Source organism: Pterocles gutturalis, unplaced genomic scaffold, assembly GCF_000699245.1.
Source record: "Pterocles gutturalis isolate BGI_N339 unplaced genomic scaffold, ASM69924v1 scaffold170, whole genome shotgun sequence".
Classification (NCBI taxonomy): Eukaryota; Metazoa; Chordata; class Aves; order Pterocliformes; family Pteroclidae; genus Pterocles; species Pterocles gutturalis.
The window spans coordinates 367-6519 of NW_010137895.1; positions in this window are offsets into that span (position 1 = coordinate 367).

Below are 6153 nucleotides of genomic sequence, written 5' to 3' on the forward strand. Positions count from 1 at the left end.
AAATACCATCCGCCTGCTTGTCAGAAAACGTGCTGCATGGCTTAACCCTTCCCGGGGCAGGAATCTCACTTGTGAGGACATGCTGCTACATTGCTTTTTTTCTCCCCCCTCCTTCTCCCCATCCCTTTTTTTTTGCCTGTACTTAAAAATTTCTGCGGTTCCTGCTTGTGGTTAGTGCTGAGCAGGGCCTGGGGTGATGCGCAGCAGTGCGTTGGTGGGAGAGAGAGGTCTGCTGGTGCAGAGGAAGGTGAACTTTAATCCATGGTGTTACCCTCTGCTCTGGAGCATCTCTCAACCCAATAAACTATTGGACCAGCTTCGGTCCACCCAGCTGGTGCCCGCTGTTCACGCTTGCTCCTGCTGCTCCACGATGCTGCGTGGTACAATCTGTACCCGGCTTTAGTAAATTAGATCACAGCCCCTCCGGGCGAAGCGCAGAAACCGTATGTTTGCAAAGTGTCTGGCACATCCTGGGTGCTATGGCGAAAACTAATCAGCTGCTGCCAGCAGCCGGCATCCTGCGGCAGCTTGGGGCACATATGGCTGGAGGGATGCGGGCCACCTGATGCTGGGGCAAGGGTGCCCATGCAAGGAGGCTGGAGGTGGTCCAGTGAGGCTAGTGATGAGGCAGAAATGCTCATCTAAGAAATAGGACTCTTTTCCTCCTGCTGCGGATGCGCAGCAAGGTGTCTGGCTAATGTCAAAATCCAGGCTTCAGCTTGCTGCATCAGAGCGGGACTCTGGGCCAGGAAAAGCGTTTTGCGTGTGCCGCTGTGATGGTAAACCTGCTTGCTCAGCAGCTCTGCCTTTGAAAGGGTGCAATCAAATCCAAGGAAGAGCAGCTAGGGTTCAAGGTATGGGGAGGAACCTGGTCTGCAGGTGGTGGCTTTATTTGAAGCACAGTTTGCATTGCTCAGCTTAGGAAGGGAGTCCCTCTCCCGCCTTTCCCGGCAGTGCCTTGGAGAAAGCTTGTGCTGCTTACTCTGGGCTTAACTGTGGGATTTTGCTTCTGCTGATTGCTGGTGTCAGCACCTGAAGGCCAGAACCTGTCCCCAAGATACCTTTCTAGTCCCAGAACCCTGTAAAAAGAAAGTGAAAGGAGAAAAACCTCTCCTGCGCTGGCTGGAATTGCCTGTCCCATCGCAGCAGTGCTGCTGGCTCTCCCGGTTATGCTGTGACATCCCATAATTTTCTTAAAACATTGGTTCTTCAATCCCTTTGCCTACACATCAGTCTTTTCTCTGTAATTTGTAATGGTATGTTCATAGGGTGTTTGCAGGGAAAAAAAAAACTTTGAAATGGGACTTGGGTTGTCCTAAGGACCTGAAGGCAGATAAATCTCTCCGAACGGTGCCTTCGCAGGGCATCGCGCTGGTCACTTGTGAATGCACAGCTCTGCAGCAGCTGGTGGCCTGCTCTGCTCTAAGATCTCTCAAAGTATTGCAATTGCTGCAGATTCTGCTGATGCTGGGTGGCAGGGTTAGGCACACTTGCAGTTTGGTTTGGTTTTTTTACCAAGCACCTGGATCCCCCAGGGAGGGGCAGTTTGGGCATTAAACCTGACCCTGGACCTGGAGCAAGCCGGGGTGCAGATGGGATGGTGCAGAAGGGATCTTGCTGGTGAGAAAACACGTCCGCTTCCTCGCTGTCATCCTCCCCGAACCGTTCCTTGGGCCCTGGGGTTACCTCCAAATACCTCCGTTATCTCTCGCCAGGCTCTTCCTTATCTGCAGAGGAAAGGCGAGGGCCAAGTGTGCGGTGGGAGTTCCCTGGAGCCCACACCCGTGCGGTGTTGTTGGTGCTGGGTGGTCTGGGAGGGAGCAGGCATGCGAATATCTGTGAGTGCTGCCTTGGTGTATTGTTCTTTTCCCGGGTTAAACTCTAAACTCTCCCAGCTGAAGCCTTTGATAGATGCAGATAAGCACATTACAACTCCCTAGAAATGTGAAGTTAATGTGAGATAAAAACACCCTCAGATAGCTGCCAGCCATTCATTTGCTCCGGCAGGAGCTGGATACAAAGGGAGGGCTGACAGAACTCCCCAAATTGACTTTCCCGAGGGATTTGACATGGGATCTGGGGTGCTGTGCTTGCTCCTGGGCTTGCTGCTCTTCCCAAGCTCGGGTGCTGCCTTTCATCCCATTTACAGCCCCTGTGCTGGCATTGTCCCTCTGATGTGCCTTATTCTGGCCTGACCTGGTGTTCATGGAGAGAGCTCCTATTTATAGGACACATGCATGTTCTATATGTGCTATAGGAAGTGTTGAAAAGGATGTGGATCCTGTTCCAAACAATAGAGCCCATATTTTGGGGGGTGACAGCAGCTGTTCTGCCGGGATGGATGGGGAAGTTGCTGGGGGAGGTGGGTTTGCTGCTCTGCTAGCTGTCCAGACCAACAGCTCTCTTCCTGGGGAGACTTACGCTCTCACCTTTCTTTACAAGACCAAGGCTGGCGTTTCTCAAAGCATCCTCCTGGCAGGAATTCCCTGGCGCTGCACATGCCTGTACAGGTGATCCCATTCCCTGCGGTGGGATGGACCCCCATGGCATACTGGAAAATCCTTTTACTTTCTGGTTTTGTATTGCACTTAAAATAGACCCTTGCAAGGCTCTGCTTTAATAAAGTTTTCACTCTTCTTACTCTGCCTCCCTGTAGCTGCCAGGAGTCTTGTAAAACACTCTTAATCCAGTGTTTTATGTGCTCGCTGGCGAAAGAGTATGCTATAGGGACCTCTTGGAGCTAGGTTTCAGCCCAATTTTTTTTTTTCCTCTCTCCCTTTTCTTCCCCAATCCTTTCTGTGAGTCACCAGTGACAAAGTCTTGCCTGTGTGTGATGATGAATGGGATGCCCTGCAGGTAATTGCTTGGTCTTTGCTGCCTCGCATCCATTCATTAGAGACGGTAAGGGTGGGGAGCACGCTGGTGGACTCTGATGTTGCTTGTGAAGGCTGTGGCCTGGCTGGGAGGTGGATGACTCGATCAGCCATCTAATTAACTCCAATTGCCATCTGCTTCAGAACAGGGGGTAGTTTTTCACCTTTATCCCCCTTTAAACCTAGCTATGGAAATACCCCACTGCTACCTTTCAGCACGAGCCTCCAGCTGTACTCTCTGCCTGCCTCGTGTATTTTATTTTTTTTTCCCCTTTTGTCTCCTTTGTGTTCCTGGGTTGTGTATTTTTTTTGCCCTGGTTACTCGTGCACCTCACCTCCTCGCAGCCAGCGCCTGCCCTGCGGCTGCTGCCGAGGGAAGCGGAGGTGGGGCTGCAGGAAGGTGTCTTGACTTGACTGTGGGATGAAGAAGCACAACCCCAGGGAGCTGCGCTGCTGCGAAAGGCTGGAGAAACAGCTGGTCCCGGGCTGGGGAAGCAGGAGGGTTGCACTGTGCAACCTGTGCCCCTTAGCACCCTGGGCTCACGTCGGGCGGCATCGCCAGCACGTGGTGGAGCAGATGTCGGTGTCGGGATTCCTGTGCGATCAGACGGGAGGAAAGCTGCCTGTCACAGCTCCTTTTCCCTGCCAGCTGAAGCTCCCTCTGTTTGCTGGTTGAGTGCCATCTCTCCGGAGAAAAGAGCTCGTGCAAACAGAGCTGCGTGCACCGAGCAGGGGGATTTTTCAAGGGGGCTTCTTCTCGGCTTGGAATAGGCTGTGCAAATGGCTTCGAGGGCATCGCTGTCTCCTAACCCTGCCCAGCAGCCTGGGCTTGGACCGTAGCCTGCGTAGCAGTTATTGCTTGTGCTTTGGTGGCTGCGGCGTTGCTCAGCGCTGGCCCTGGGGGAGCTGAGTCCCTTCGCGCTGGGAGAGAAATGGGTGCGAGGGCACGTGGGTGCAACGTCTCCAGCTAACCTCTGCGTCCCGGAGCAGCTGAGGCATGTGCAGCTTCTGCAGAGGAGCTGTCACAGCCATGTTTATGCCTGGGATGGGTTTTGTTGGTTTTTTTTTTTTTGTTTTTTATTTTGATCTCAGGTATGCAGGAGAACAGGGCTCACCTCAGTCACAGGCTGTTGGGATCACAGAGGTGCTGAGAATAAATCACACTGCTCAGCTTTGTTCTTAACCTTCAGTTGCACCTGTAGAGTCCAAGCAACACTAAATTTGTTCCCTTTTTCTGCTTGTCAGGTGAATCTTGTGCTGAGCAGGAGGGTCCCAGCCCAGCCTGCTTGCTCCTGTGCTGGTGGGAATGTCCCTGTGCCACTGGGAATGTCCCTGTGCCCTCACCCTGACACCTGGGCATGGCAGGGACAGTGGGCGGGGGGTCGGTTCAAGATCCTTGTGGACCTTGAAGTCTCTTAATCAGGACTGAGATAGTGCTGAGCTCCCACCTCTGGAATTATCGTAGAATCATGGAATGGTGTGGGTTGGAAGGGACCTTAAAAATCATCTACTTCCACCCCGCCTGCCATGGGATTCTGGAGTTGGGGCTTCAAAAAATTAGAAGATTAATTAAAAGTCAAGAGACTTGCATTCCCCTAGCCCCTGATGGGTTTTCACCCTCTTGTTTGAACTTTGCAGTGTCAGATCTTTGTGTGCAGTCACTGGGCAATGGGATGGGGGTATTTGGCAGAGGGTGAGGGTCTGTCTGATGGTCTCAAAGAAGCCCCGAGGGGAACACAAGCACTCGAAGGGCCGTGCAGGGCAGAGGCCAGAGGGCTGCAGTTGCAGATAACTATAAAACTGGTTCACTCTCGAGGGGGATAATCTCTCCTCTGTGTTTTCCTGCTCAACAAGTCCCCCCACTCCAACCCCCATGTGAGGCACAGAAGCTGTCGTGTGAACGACTCCCTGCCACCCCCAGTGTCCCCCAAGGGTGGGAGAGACCTGCCCAGTGCTGCGAGCATCCTTTCCCTGCCCCTTGCCTTCCCTTTGGAACTGCACTCCTCAAGCCTGTACGTGCGTGCCTGTTCCAGAGAGGGGCTCGAGAGCCCCCTTATCTCCGTGCCGCCCCCCTCCCCGGCTGCTCTGGTGCTGGGCACGGCGTGCTGGAGTGCTCTTGGGGCGGTGGAGACGGCTGGGGAATGCGGGTGAGCGGCACTCGGGCTGCAGCAGGAGGGGAGATGCTGGCAGGGAGCGTGATAAAGCCAGTTCAGAGCGTGCCAGCCCCAGGGATGCCTGCGGTCCCGGTAATACCCATGTGCTGCAGCAGCCACCCTTGCTCGAGAGCCGCCCTTGCTCCCAGCTGAAACCTCAGTCTCCTCTCTGATGAGCTGTTCGATTGCATGCAGCTCCGGCTTGGCTCCGTGTCCTGCTTCCCTGGCAATAAAACTGCAGCAGGAGGATTTGTGACCCATCAGGAGGGGATGGGGACATGTCTCTGGTGTCCCACGTTTCATTTTAGAGCTCTTGCTTCCCTCCAGGGTGGGTGTTTCGGTGGGGCAGTTTGCTGCAGAGGGTGGCCCCGGAGAGGTGCTGGCTCGCCGATGTGTGCAGATCTCTCCTTTTTTGGGCAGGGGGATGAGCCAGCGCTGAGGTCCAGTGAGACGGCTCTAGAACCGCTGGCAGCCAGAGACTGGGACTAACTCTTGTGGCCAGGACTTATTTTTCTTCTTGAAGTTTGGATGAGCAAAGGGAAATGGGCTCCTCCTGCCAAAGCCTCCGTGTATTTTCACAGATCCAGCCTGCTAAGGCGAAGCTTTTCTTTAGTTGTTTATAGGAACATAAATTGCATTTCGACATTTTTATGAGGAATGTTACCTGCTCTGGCTTTTGTCTTCCCAAGGTACTGGTGCCTTGTCAGAGCCAGAAGGTTCCCTTCTTTCATTCCCCCAACCCACCTGCATCCTCCTGCTCCTGGTTGAAGGCTCCTGTGCCACTGGTCAGAGCATCCCCCTGGGTGGACCATGCTCTCCGTAGCTCTGCAGCCCTCCCTGCTTGGGGGCTTCCACCCATTTCTTGTTCCCTTCAAAGCTTTTTTTTTATTCAGAAGCATTTTTTTCTCCCTTGATACGTTTGACTGCTGAGGTTTTGTTGTGAGTTGGGATATTTCTGGGAGACCTGTACCGGCTGGGCTCTGTCACCTGGAACGATGCTGATTTGAAGGGGGGTTCCTCTTGCGAGGCTGAGGGTTGTGTGCTGCCCTTGGCAGGGCTTCAATCATGTCCCTGACCCCATGGCCCATGGCTGCAGAGGTTGGGCTCGTGTACATGGACGGGGTCAG